Source organism: Fukomys damarensis, unplaced genomic scaffold (assembly GCF_012274545.1).
Source record: "Fukomys damarensis isolate Sample0158 unplaced genomic scaffold, DMR_v1.0_HiC HiC_scaffold_19, whole genome shotgun sequence".
NCBI classification, from domain to species: Eukaryota; Metazoa; Chordata; class Mammalia; order Rodentia; family Bathyergidae; genus Fukomys; species Fukomys damarensis.
This window is the reverse complement of record NW_022900931.1, coordinates 43,310,132-43,324,890: the sequence shown is the minus strand read 5'-3', so window position 1 is coordinate 43,324,890 and position 14,759 is coordinate 43,310,132. Positions and strand designations below refer to the sequence as shown.

The following is a 14,759-nucleotide window of genomic DNA, read 5'->3' as shown; positions in this document are numbered from 1 at the left end:
GTCCCCGCCGGCCGGGCTCGCTGCGGGCTGTGCGCGTTCGGCAAGGACTGTGGCTCCCAGCGACCAGGACCCTCCGCCGTCACCGCCTGAAATCACCACCACCGCACCACGTTGCTATTACCTGATTTATTCCCTCCAAGGAGAATATAAGCAGAGGTGGGAACCGGAAGAGGAAGGGAGGGGAGTAATTTTAGATCTGGGGAGGTGAAAGATGCGCTCGGGGGCGGGGTGGGGTCTGCCCCCTGCCCCTAGGAATCGGCTTGAGCACAGGAGGGAGAGAGCAAAACCCTAGAAAAGAAGGGCAAAAAGGTGAAAGTGCAAAGGGTTTTTCCTAGTTTGTGGGGCACGCATGGCTCAAGAGAGAACGTACTGCTTTAAAACAGTCCTGTAGAGGCCAGGGCGTGGTGGCACATGCTGGACATCCCAGCAGCTCTCGAGAAGCTGAGGCAGGAGGATTTCAAGTTCAAGTCTAGTCTGGAGAACCTAGTGAATAAATAAATAGCAACTCAGACGGGCCAGGGATGTAGCTCAGTGCAAAGGCCCTCAGTTCAGTTCCCACGACCCAAGTCTTTCACCGCCTCTTTAGAATACCTTTACCCTCCTACTCAGCACCAGAAGACCTTGATAAACAGTGGGATGGGATTTTCTAACAAAATGACCAGGGAGCTCACCCGCCTGGGTTGGGGTTAGGGAGGGAGCAGAAAACCAAAGGATCTGGAGGAGTCCACAAGTGAGGCCAGGAAACAGAAAGGGGAAGGGCACTGCCGCCACCTGGCTTGTGGTCAAGCAGGGGATGCAGACACACACAATGCGGGCAGCCCGGCCACTCCAGGGAGGAAGCGCTGGACAGAGCCAGGAGAGAGGGCTGGCTTCCGGCCTGAGTCACCAGCAGGGCTCTGAGGAAGGCAACTGCAGGTCTGCGTGGGGCAGCACAGGTCACTGATGCTGGGGACATCACAGCAGTCTCCTGCCCCCTCTGCTTAGGCAGGAACCCAGCAAGAGACTAGAGCAGAGTCCACTGGGCAGGTGTGGGCATTTGCTCTTTCCCTTTCATGGACCCGACCGTAAGTCCATCCTCCTTTTAGAGACCTGGAGGCCAAGCTGGGCCTGCCCATGGGAGACCGGCATGGAGAGCTCACAGGTCCCTCAGCCAGCGGGGCAGTAACACCCTCATTAGGGCGGAGGGGGCCCTGCGGCACAGGTCGCAGCAGCCACGGCTGCCTGGGCCCCGCAGCCAGTGACAGTGCTGTCAGCAATTTGAGCAGCAGCGTAATTGCTGGCCAGCTGAAGCTCCTGCCTGGCTCCTCACTTCTCATTAGCCCCCTGCCGGGCTGCCACCCTGGCAGATGAGGAAGCGCTGCTGCTAGCTCAGCCCGTCTCCCCTCCTGGACCAGTGGCAGCCGCTCTGTCCCTCCCTCAAACTCTGCAGTCACTTTGTGCCCGTTCTTAGTCCTGCAGCCCTTGAACCACAGAACCAAAGGTGGGAAAGGGAGATGGGCTCCATCCTCAGCCCTCTTGTGTACAGACATCCTGCCATCCCTGCTAGACAGAAAGGAAATGCTCTCTCTCTCTCGCCCTCCATGCCCAGCGCCCAGCAAGAAGAGAAGCAGGTGCCGCTTAGCTCAGGGTGAAGTGTGGACTGGGGCTCACACATCATCTGGGTCCACCTCAGTTGGGATCGAGCAGGGTGGGCAAGACAGCTTGCTGGGGCCAAAGGTGCCCCTCAGATGCTTGTGGTCCTCCCAGGGAAGGCTGGAACCCAAGTGCAAAGGGAAGTAGCAGCACCACAAGCATAAGAAGCATTTTGATTCTGAGGGGAAAGCCCCAGAGGTGAGAGAAATGGGTTCAAAGAAAGCGAGAAAGTGGAGCTTGACAAATCTTTACTATCTTCTGGGGTGTGATCGCCAGGAGCTACAGAGGAGAACCCCAGAGGTGTGCCCCTTGACTCTGCAGGGAGGTGAAGACTGAGATCAGTGACATTCCAGCAGAGAGGACCGTGGCAGCAGGGACCCCGGGTCAGGGACGGGCTTCTGAAGAGGCTGGTGCTGGCAGAGAGAAACAGGAGCAGTGGGTGTGCATAGGGCAGGGTGGGATGGGTCCGGGAGAGGGAGGGCGCCCTGGGCTGCAGTGGTCTTAGGAGCCGGGACAGCTGGGCACGCGCTTGCTCTCATCTGCAGCTGCCCTTCGCCCTGCTCTTCCCTTCTCGTGCCCCAGGCTGTCCCCTGCTCCTCCTCACCATCTCTTCCCATGTGGCTCTCCCCCACCTCCTTCTGCACCCTACATAGCTCCTCCAGTCGTGCCAGGAAGTTTCAGTAACTGGGCCAGAGATGCTCTTTCTTCTACAGTTGTGGTCAACCTGTTTGTCTGAGGGATTTGCATCCTGGAAGCTCCAAGAAACTTTTGGAAAGTCAAGGAAGAAAGAATCAGTTATGATCTATTTTGCAGCCCCATATTATCAAGCAACAGGATTTCTTGATGTCCCATTGCCTCATCCATCGATAGCCCCTCCCAGAAAAGGGGACATTGTTTATTTAATGAGCTGAGCGATAATTCTGGCATCTAATGGGCACCGACTATTGAAGTTCTTGGGTCAGAGTCTTCATTGCTTCCCCTGCCAAGTGCAGAGCCCAACACTCAGCAGTCGTGCTGTGGAGACGACACTGCTGTCTCCGACCCCTCAAGGTCACAGAGCAAGTGTGAGGACAGAGCCAATGCCCAGTCAGGTGCAACATTGTGAGAGAAAAGGCGCTGGGCGGCCAAGGAGGCTCTGGCAGATCTGGGGCCCCCGCCACCTGCTCAGCACCTCTGCCTGTCGCTCCTGAGGCCTGGTGGCAGCCTTCTGTCTTGGGTACCTCTGCACTCCCACTTCAGCCTTGCTTGCTTCTTCGCATGTGCTATTTGGCTACCTTTCATATCCCCCAGTAGCAGATTTTCCCTAAAATACGCTCAGTGCAAATCTAAACCCTCGGAGCACTTAATGGTAAAAATAATAAGTCAGGAAGGTTCTAGTTCCAGTCACAAAGGTTTTAGAAACGCGACGCCTGCCTTCTCCTTTTGACGATTCACTGTGCACATCCGCCTGCTGGAGACTAAGAAATCCTGCACCAGCGCTATCTGCTCAGCTTTATCCTTTTCACCGCAGAAGCCCCCTTTTGATACAAGACCAACTGACATCTCACGGACCTTGGGTTCCACTTGCGGTAAATGTTGCTGGCTTAAAAGATCACCCACAGTAGTGTGAGGAGCACTTCATCTGGCTACTCTCGAAGGTGCAAAGCCCTCTGGAACCAGAGGAGTAATTATTTCACGACAAAGGCAGGGCAGATGGCAGCCCCACTGGCACTTCTGAAATCCCATCACATGGGTGACCACTTACTATGCACAGCCAACCAGTACTTGGGAACCTGCAGAGGTAGGAAAAGGAACCAGGCTCCCCTTTAAAACTCAAAAGCATGCACCTTTTGTTGAAGTTGAGACGTCTCTGCTTAAACAAGTCATTATTTATCTTACACATTTTGTTTAAGAAAACAAACAAACAAACAAAAGCCCATGTGCACACAGAAAAAGAAAATGAGGACAGTGAGAAAGCCCCACTTCACTGAGTTCAAATTTGCTATTAGCACATAACTGCTTAGCTAAAGCAAGTGTTGTGTATGAACACAAGGAAGTGGTAAGTAGTTACTAAGTAAATAGTGCCCATCATGCTTATTTCCATATGTCTGAAAACAAAAATCTGATCAAATTGCAGTAAGAAATTTTGTTTCATCCTTTCTTATACTTAAGAAGTATGTATTTAGGACTTATGCTGTGCAAGATATGCTTTTATCAAGGAAGAAGATGGAAACTTTAAGTGAATAAGCTATCAAATTTGTCCTGAAGGAGACAGCACATTTGCAGGACAGTTATGATGTTGAGTCTCACACTATAAGAAATGGAATTTCCAGGGAGGCCCTTAGAAACCATTCAGTCTACCATCTCACTGATGTATGAAGAAACTGAGGCTCGAGGAAACTGAGGGGCACATTTAGGGGCACCCATCCCTTCAAGGACAAAGCTGAAGCAAATGTCTCCTCCTCCTCTTGAACCCTCTCAAGTCGGAATATGAACAGAGAACTGAGGAGTTGCAAGAAATGGTCTATGAAGGTTCCGAGCAGGGGCCTTGGAAAAATGAGGCATTTGGGCCAGATCTTTAAAAATGAGTAGAACTGTGATGGCTTGGAGAGAGCCCTGAGTGTTATCATGTTCAGGATGAAAGTGTCCCCCAAAAGGCTCATGTGATGGGGCACTGTACTCATGAGTAGATTCGCCCATTGATGAGTTCAGAGACACAAGTGCTGTTACTGGGTGGAGCCTGGATGGAGGAGCTGGGCCTCTGAGTGTGTGACCAGGAAGGGCTTGTCATCCTCCTCTGACCTGTCCCATGTTCTCCTGCTGTGCTGTTTCTGCCTTGGTGCTATCAGTGCATGGACCGGAACCTCTGAACCAAAATCAGTATTTTCTCTTGTAGGTTGCATATGTCCACATTTGGTCCTAGAGACAAAAAGCTGACTAACACACTGAGGAAGGGAGGGCATTCTAGAAGGATGAGGCAGAAAAGGAAAGCTTAGAAATGAAAAGGTACAGGAAGGAGGGTTTGGGTTACAGGAAGAGTCCAACTTGTGATCAGTTATTTGGTAGAGGGAAAGATTTTTGTAATGGAATTGACTCTGAAAAGTAAGTAGAGCCAGAACACTGGGCCATCCATTATCAGACCGAGGACCAGATCAGGACAGGGTGACGTGTTGGAGCCCTGAGTAGGAGCTATAGAGCTCATTCTGTCACCCAAGCAAGCCATGCAGAGGAAAAAGGGCAGCACAGCAGGGAACAGTGGAAGTAAAATGCTACAGATTTAGGAGTCTGAGCAGAGAAAAAATGCTAAGGTTCACAGAACCCTGTGTAGACAGTGAACAATCTTTTTTTTAGTGGGGGCGCTTACCAGGAATCAAACTCAGAACCCTGCACTTGCCAGGCAGGTGTGGCACCACTGAGCTGAGGGATTCTTTCTGGAATACGGAATGAAGGTGATTAACTTTCTTTCCATTAAAACTTTTAGTGTCAACTTACAGGTTATCAATTCATATCTGCAAAGTGGCTCTGGTTTTGTACTTGGTGACAACTTAAATGGAAAGGGAAAGAATTATCAACACTACTCACTCACTCTTCTAGCCCTGCGGGTGACTTTGGGGAGAGACTTCCCCTCCGAGCCGGGAACTACCAGAGTATGTGAAGGACACTAAGGTATCAATCTCGGTCTGGACATGGAGATGTCTTGGTGATGATCTCCGATCCTTCCTATTGACTCGTGTTCTTTCCTTTAAGTGAAATAGGTATCAATTTTTAAATTTAAACTGCTAGGAAAGTCTTCCCTGTGGAAGACCTTGGTACTCAAGCCAGCCTGATCGATATCTGTGTTTTCTAAAACTTTCCCTGTCATCTTTTGCAGTATTGTTCTGCAAAGAGGCAGGGATATTGATAAATGGGTGTTTCAAGGGCCCTTTCAAGCTGATCCGTTGGATGACTTGGATCGATTCATATTTAAATGTGAGGAATCCGAGCTGGATATCATGATGCTGCTGACTGCTCAGACATTTGTCCCTATACAGACATTGATTCATTTAATGGCACACACACTTGGTGTTGCGGTGACACCGGCCTCAGCTGATTGGGACTCCAGGTTGGGTGCTTGCCCCAGCTCCCCCCTGGTGACTTCTGCCATTCCTGTGCAAAGCTGTTCCCTCCCAAGGAGGCCTGCACCAGACGCCAGCGAGCCTGTGAAAACACCTCCCTTCCCTGCGACCGCTGGCTTCCCTGCTGTAGCTGAGAGAGGAGACCTGAAGGACCCAGGCTCCTGTTCGAAGCATGAAATAGGTAAACCTTTTCTCACAAACTCAGAAGAAGTGAAAGGAAGCGGGAAATAAAAAAACAGGAAAAGACAGAGACAGGAAGAAAAAGGATTCAAGATCAACTCACTCTGCTGAGAGATGCTCTGCAAAAGATCATGACAGAGAAGCCCCGGATGTTTGTGTGTAGCAAGAAATCATGTGTCTCGCACAGTAGTAATTAAAACCTCTCAGTCAGATGCTATAGAGAGATTAGTTGTCACAATGTGTTAAAGGAATCCTCGCCTTATTCCCTAGAAGGGGACGGACTGCCTGCTGTCCTGTCATCTGTTCCTGGGCTAGAGTGACCCTCAGCCTGAACACCTCCCTCACAGGGAGCTCTCTGCCTGCTACATCAGAGGGAAAACAGACCTGCAGTGACGGGCCCAGCTACTCCAACCCTGGGCTCTGACAACTGCCCCATCCTGCTTCAATAAGATCCTCCGTACTGCTTGGAAATTCTCACTTTGCAGAAGACAATTTGGAAAGTTCAGCAGGCAACTAAGAAAGGCAGGCAACGGAGCAATAAGGGAGCACTGGACCAGAAAGAAGCTTGGCCTGGAATTCAGGGCAGGGAGTTTCTGGTATTGAACTCTTCCAGGCAGCATGAGACCTCATAAGAGTCCTTCAGCTTCCTCACATGCAAACTGAAGAATCTCTCCGTTCCAACACAACAGTAATTCTATTATTCTACACAAGTAGGATAGATTTTGTGGTCAACAAGTTGAAGAACAGTGAGGTCCTTGGATAATTTATTGCCAAATATACATGAGATTCAGTCAGACATTCTGTCAGCTTTCTTAAAAGGTAAATCCAGCCAAATCAATTTTGTTTTCATTTTATTGATTGCTGTTTTGATTGAGTTGATGGACCAAACCATTGATCCTCACCCAAAGGATCTGCCGGTACTATCCTGGGAGTCTGCAGACACCTGTTCTCCACCTGGGATGGCAAGCCCAGGGCACATATGCCACAGCAGGCTGTTGCATCATTGAAAGCTCTAGAAGTTCCCCATCACTGATTTGTTTGTTTTTGCTTCATTGTAATCAAATTTGTCCTTGTATTGTATTTATGTGATGCTTTTGCCTGAAAGCTACTTGCAGGCAAGAAATATGTCTTTGTCACCATCAAGACACTCAAAAAGCAACTCACAGAACTGGTAGTACACTCATTACTACATAGACAGAATACAAAGAAACTATTTGCAAATTATGTATCTGATGGGGGTCTATATCTACAATGTAGAAAGAATACCTGCAGCTTAATCATAAAATGACCATTAATAAACAATCCAGTCAATGAATAACCTAATTTGAAAATGGGCAAAGGACCTAAGCAAGTATTCCTCCAAAGAAGATGTGCAAATGGCACATGAAAAATGGTCAATATTACCAGTCATGAGGAAAACGAAAATGAAAGCAACTAGAAAATATCTTACTCCCACTAGCATGGCTGGAATAAAAGTGACAGCTAACAAGTGTATGCAAGCTAATGGAGAAATTAACACTCTCACATAGCTGGAGGGATTGTAAAATAAAAGTGCCACCACTTTGGTACACAATCTAACAGTGCCCAAAAGGTTAGAGTTACCATATAATGCAGCAATTCCACTCCTAGCTATTTATCCAAGAGAAAGTAAAGCATATATCCACATAAAAATTTGTACATTAATTTTCAAAGGAGTATTATTCATAATAGCCCAAAGTGGAAATATCACACGTGTCCATCAGTGGATGAATAAATATGTCAATATACACAGAAAGACCATAATTTCCCTATAAAAAGAAAGGAAGTCCTATACATGTCATAACATGGATAAGCCTTGAAAAAAATTCTGCTAAGTGAAAGAAATCTGTCACCAAAAAAATCACACATTGGATAATTCCAGCTATATGAGATGTCTAGAATAGGCAAAGTTATGGATACAGAAAGTAAACTAATAATTTCCAAAAGATGAGAATTGAGGGACTAATTTGCTGGCAGAGGTTTTTTATAGAGGGGTTGATGAAAATGTTCTAAAACTGATTATAATGACGATTGCACAATTCTGTAAATGTTCTACAACTAAAAGAATTATACATTTTAAATCGATGAATTATATGCTATGTTAATTGTATATCAATAAAGCTGGGAAGGAAAAAAGAGGAAGGAAAGAAAGGAGGGAGGGAAAGTTAGTTCATCTATCTGAGAACAAGTTAGTCACGTTCCTCTTTTCAAAAAACATTAATGTAAATTGATTTGATGATGATGATGATGATGATGATAACCTGGATCATGGAGAGATTTTTTTTTTTTTGGCTTTAAACTCAAACTGTTCTCTCAGGAAACATTTGGCTGCAACTACACAATTATGGAAAAGTGAAAACTCAGTTAGAGTCACTGTGTTGTTAGGCCCACATGACATGGAAGTCCCCTCATGCATGGCCCAACATGGTAGGGGATGGGCAGGCATGAGGTGCTGTGACCCTCTTCATGCATGTCCCTCGTGATGGTCTGGAAGACTCAGCACCACTTAATAACCAGGACCAATAGCTTTATTTGCCCTACGTCATCCCACCACTCACTCATCGTTTATAAAGCTGTGAGTTCTCTCAAGTCCAGAACATGCTCCTAACATTTTCAGGAAGTACATCCTATCAGATGACCTAGAATGGATTACATTCACTAATGACAAACTACTGTCTCAGAGACTGCTTTTTGATAAAAGTATCTGTCCTCTCCTTCTTCTACAGAAATCACGTTTTAGTTGGCTACCAAGAAGCTGAGTCGGGTGGCATGATTTAAGTGCTGGCCAGCAGAATGTGAGTAGAAGTGACATATACCACTCCTGGATTTTCTTAAATGGAGTTGGCTTTTATTTACTTCCTGGCCCTCCTAAAGAGACACCCAAGTTAAGCATTGTGGAAAGCACCTTTGTGCATAAAATAATATATTTTTGCATGCAAAAGTGAGAATTTAATGCAGGGCTTTCACACTAGACTTCTTCATCTTTTTCCCCCCCTTTGAGACAGAGCCTTCCTAAATTGCCAAGTTGCTCAGGCTAAGCTTGAATGTGTGATCTTCCTGCCTCAACCTCCCAGAGTGCTGGGATTACAGGAAGAATAACGTCTCTTAAGAGGACAAAGTTGTCCTACCACCTCTAAGCCACATAACCAGTGCTGGACTGATACATGAGGAAAAAAAAAAAAGAATTTATATCTTATTTAACCCACTGCATTCTGGGATGTCTGTTATAGCGACTTAGACTGTGCTCAAGTTGACATAGCTAGTCTGTCAGGTGAACACAAGCCCTAAATCAAATGCCAGTCTTTAATTCCCACAGTTTATATTTCTCAAAAAAGAAATGTTTAATTCATTCTGTGAAGCATCCTATTCTTATTTAGTATTTGGAACCAAGGGATACTGAATTAGAAGCTCTTTTATGAAATATTATTGGGAGGTTGGTTGTTAATCAAGATAAGTTAGAGAATCATTTCAAAGTGTCACCGTGGTCCATTAAACATTTTATTTTAATATGTATAGGATACGTCCGAGAAGTCTCTTGAAAAGAAAGAGGTGAGGCTCTCTGCCCTGCTCATGAATGAATGGGGATTTAAGGGTCATTCTGGACCACGAGGATGGCAGTCACGTTCTAGGGACCATGCAACAGAAAGCTGGAGGGAGACTGGAGCCTCCAGGAACCATTGTGTGCACCTAGACTGTCTGCTTCTGGTCTCAGTCTCACAAGAGACACTGTGGGCATCATCCTGTAGCTTTTATGGAAGGAACGGAGATGGTTGATACAGCACTGTTGATTAAAGGGCAATCAGTTATAATGGATGAACAGAGGTTTAGAACAAAGCCAATTAGATAGCTTGGCAGCGTATCTCTTCACGTTAAAGACGGCTTGAGGAATGTTTCTGTCCACAGGGACAAACTTCACTCTTATAACCAGAATTCATGCAACCACTGAATACATCCTTTCCTATCGTCTCTGGTGATATTAAAGACTTCTGACAATTTAAAACATTTTGATTCTGATTTCAGAAGTCATCGTAAATTCAATGTATAATGCAAGGCAAGTCCCTATAAAATAGAATCAGCTGCAATTTAATTGGCCTTTTTAGCCACAAATAATTCTCTTATGTGCTGGCTACAATTATTGCCTTGGCTTTATTATCCATGTCCCATAATTAGCTGAACTAAAATTAACCTGAGCGACTGCACCTCAAATGTGTTTAGTTATACACACTGCCAAAGTGGGGTTTGTGTAGCTTACCGAGGTCCAAGTCAGAGGGGATTTGAAGTTCATTTACCAGATCTGTGAATTACTGTACTTCCTAAGGAAAATTCCACTTCTGTCATCCTGAGACATGGTACAGAATCTTTGAAAGACCTGTCAGGAAAAGCAGAAAAATGACTAAATGACTAAATAAGTGTGTGTCCTGTATTAGTCTGTAAAACGATTTAAAATAAGACATGAAATACAATTGTAGGCACAATAAACTAATCATAAAATAAAACAATCAGTACCATGCATTCATTTATTCCTCAGTAACTGCAGGCTTATGGTGTACAGTTGTTGCTCCCAAGACATGTCTGAGCTCTGGGTATCTGAGTGGCGTGCTCTGGCCCATGCGATTGCATGTAAGTGATGTGTGTTACTTCCAAGCTAAAATATGTACAGTCCTGTGCACTTTCTCTTTCCTTCTGTTGTGAACTTAAAGAGGCTTGAAGGTGATGGTGTTAAGGGATGAAAGGAACTTGGATCCGTGAATAGCCATTTGCTGGGAAACCTTTCAGCAAAACCAGTGAACAAGAAACACCACACTGGATTTTAGTGTGAACAAGAAGCCCATATTTTTCTGCAACGTTTAACCTGCCTTAGCTAATGCCAGATATGCACAGAGTATGTACATTTTCTATTTATTACAAACAACCGGTCCTATTATTACAATCTTATTCCATTGTTAAGTAACTCTACTATTAAGGGGTCATGAAATCCCTTTGGGGATCTTAAAATCCTTCTTTGTACAACAAACTCTCCCCAAATTAATTGCATTTTGGCAAGCACCTCTCACATATATTTACAAGTTAAAGTTTTTCACAGACGACTGCCTAGTTTACTGAGTGGAATGTTGAAAAAGATAACAAATGAGACCTTTGGGTGTCTGCACATTTTTAGTGGGTTATATTTCAAGATTAGATGGAGTGCAGAACCTGAGGCAAAGGACGCCCCCGTCGAAGACGGTGGGTCGGAGGTTGCATCCTCAGAACACAGTCACGCTCTGCTCGCCCATTGCTTGCTTTATCCTACCAGACTCACAAACCCACACACATTTCCAGAAAATAGAGAGCTCAGAGCATCAGACTCTTTTTCCTCTCTCCCATCTTCTCTCCCTCCACTTTCCAGTTTCCAGAACTTTGAGCAAGACCTTGTGAAAGTTTTTTTTTTCTATTAAATTTGTGCTATATTTTTCTAGTTTCCTTTTCTTAAAAAAAAAAAAAAAAAACTTTTGAATGGCTTCTATGCCTTTTGTATCACTACATTTTCCATATTGTCTTGGGTTTGATTGTGTTCACATGGGAACTGGTGTAGAAGTGTCAAATAACCACATATAGTGGTCTTCCTGCATCAAAACTACTGAAAACTCTGGCGCTTAGAGACGGTCCCATCACCTCTTGTCACGACAAGAGGGTCACGACATGTCTATGTCAAAAATTCTTATATATTTCTTTTATAAGATGAAAGAAGGTCTATTTTTCTGTTTTACTAAGGTCTATGTGTGAAACACTGCAAATGCCCACCAAACAATAAAAATATTTAAAAAATGAATAAAGGAGAGGATGAGAACAGCTTTATAGACAAGTGAAAGAAGTTTCCAAAGCAGCACTTACTACTACCAAGTGCAGTGTTGTCAAAGTTTTTCTGCTTTATTTCCATTTATAAAATGCCGATTGAAAGCTAATAAGCTGTTTTCACAAACCACTGACATGGTCAAGTTCTTTGTTTGAAAACTGCCTCATTTAGTCTGTGTCACCCCTCCCATCTGTGCTCTTTCCTTAAATAAAATCTGCGCTACAGAAAGGGTATGGGAGCTGGGCATGGAGGTGCTCATCTGTAACCCCAGCCCTCTGGGAAGCGACAAGAGGATGGCAAGCAAGTTCAGGTACAGACAGCCAAGCAACTCAGTGAAAGCCTATCTCAAAGTAAAAAGTACAGGAATGTAGCTCAATGTGAAGACCCTCATTCAATCCCGGGGTACCACAAACACACACACACACACACACACACACACACACACACACAAGGGGATGTGGTCTCAGACTTCACTGCTATTTGGGGAACTGGGTCAAATTTTATCACTTTCACGAGGAATATTTCAGTTCTTATTCTTATTCTTAGAACTAAACGAAGTCTCTGGTCTCTTTTTCTTTGAAGGAATGAATCAACTCGGAAAGGTAAAGTTCTTAGCATAGGTAGCTAGAGATTTTGGGACTAGAACCCTGGTCCTGCGATATGGGGTCCCTTCCAATTTTCACTCTACCAGTTTCCTAAGTCAATAAACTGTGCTTTCTCGCAATCGATTCGGAGACTAATGAGATGTGAAAAGAACTCTCACAGAGGCAAGGTACTGCTTCTGTAGAAGGCCCTCAAGTCGTATTTAATGATGAGTTTGTTTATTCACTTGTCTATTTATGTATTTGTACTGGTCCAATAAGATCCTTCACTTCATTTCATGAAGTATCTACTCTTTCATACAGTTCTAGTGGGGTTTTGTTTGGCTGTGGCGGTGGTGGTAAATCATAACTGAAACTTACCACTTTAACCATTCTTTAAGTCCACAGCTCACAGTATTAAGTGCATTCACACTGTGGTACAGCAATTACCACCATCCCGCCCCAGAATTCTTCATCTTATAAAACTGAAAAGTTGTATCCCTTGAGCAATAACACTGAATCCGCCCCTCCTCCTGTTGCCTGGCAACCACCATTCTTTTCTCTGCCTCCTCTCTCTTTCTTTCTTCCTTCCTTCCTTCCTTCCTTCTTTCTTTCTCTCTCTCTCTCTCTCTCTCTCTCTCTCTCTCTCTCTCTCTTTCTTTCTTGCTTTCTTTCTTTCTTGCTTTCTTTGTAGGTAACATTTTACACCGAAACCACCCAGCAAATGGATATAGCACAGCAAGAGCAATAGCCGGCTGTATTTCCCGGCGGATGCTCACCGCAGTCTGGTTTCAGTGTCACTCCTTAGCTCAGCAGGTGGCGCTGTCTGACATCGGTTGCCTCCCAAGTAGCCCATGGTCGAGGAAGGAGGAATGGGTAACCCTCAGAGCCTGCACTGGGGGGAAGGCAGGAAAGGGCAGCGAAGAGGCAAACGCTGATCAGCCCTGCACCCTGCCCACCGGGGCCGCGTCTCTGTAGACGGGCAGAGGCAGACACTGTGACTGACAGCGATAAAGATGGAGCAGCTGGTGCCCATTAATAACCACAGGCTCCCGGGAATTTGTTCCCCAACACTCACAGATGAGGATCAACGGTGCAGACTGTTGTCAGGGTGTTCTGGGAGCAACCTGGGTCACCCTGGAGGCACGACTGCACGCCCTTCACCTTTTCAACTTGCTTTCCTAGGTGCCTGTGACATTTATTTCCTGACCTCAGGGTGACATCTCATAAAGACAAAATTACTCCAAGTCAGTACTTTTGAAGCCATCAGGTTTAATCCATGTAAATCATTACTGTAAATGACAGCAGCCATTCTGGACCCGGCTATCTCTATTCCCCTATAGGGGCACTGAGAAATCTTCTCTTATTGCCTTCAAATTTGTCACCAACAAAATTCATTTCTTCTCCAGTTCACACTTAGTCCCTTTGGTTAATGATAGGCTCATCTTGTGTAGACAAGATCAGCAATTTGCAAAAGTCATTTTGTGAGCCAGAGGGAGCCATTGCCATAAAGTGAGAGAAGTCGGTGAAAGCCATGGGTAATCAGCCTCTCCAGTGGCCCTGGTAGAAAAACACAGTAAAACAGTAATGAGTAGCCGGTTGGATGTCTCTAATAACAGGGTAGTGCCTTCAGGTTGCATTCCACACCAAGACAAACCCGAAAGTGGCAAGTTTGCAGAAGCAACAGTCCACTCTTCAGGAGCAGCATGGCTGTATTTGCCAAAACTTCTACCAATAAACCTAAATGACATCTAGAGAAAGTAGAGCCAGAAGCTTCAGTTCAAATTTAAGCTTCTCCTCCCACGGGCTGTGAAATTTGAATAAGGCAAACATTGGCGGAGCCTATTTTTTTCTTTTGGAAAAAACTGATATAATACCCATGTGTCCCTGCCTTCTTTGTAGGAAGGGAACGATAAAATGATGCAGACACCTTCATGGTTAGAGCCTTAGAGAAAGCCATCCAGCCAAGTGTATGCCATGTGTGCAGTCACATGTAGAAACACAGACACACATTCATGGAGGCAAAGCATTGGTATTAATTTCATCATTAATAATTCTTTGGCTGTGTGTCAAGCAACTGCCCTTCTGCCCTAGGGAAATTCACACAATTCTATAAAATCAGTGGAAGCTGAACAAAATGTAGAGCCATTTGCAGATTTAATGCATCTAAAAACAAAGGACATCTAAGGTAACCACTGCTGGGTCCAGCATGTTCTGAACGGTTCTGTCTTCCTCAAGGGGCTCTGCACTCCTGTATCCCAGGAGCTTCCTGTGATGCATACAGAGGTAATCATCCAACAGGCATCCAAAGAATTCTTTTTTAAATGGAAAAGGTAAACCAGGCTAGCTTATTCCATCCTGAAAGTTGAAAATGATGTAAGTAAAAGGACCTGTGAACAAATTACATGGATCTGTATGTGC

The 14,759-nt window shown here is 45.1% G+C and overlaps 1 long non-coding RNA gene across 1 annotated transcript; it reads left to right on the top strand.

Annotated features, from left to right (window-relative positions):
* The first annotated feature begins 13 nt into the window (after window positions 1-13).
* Window positions 14-9,890, top strand: LOC117286929. Its single transcript, XR_004518081.1, has 3 exons — window positions 14-156; window positions 8,651-8,719; window positions 9,441-9,890. It is a non-coding gene; the product is annotated as an uncharacterized LOC117286929 (long non-coding RNA).
* Window positions 9,891-14,759: the final 4,869 nt, after the last annotated feature.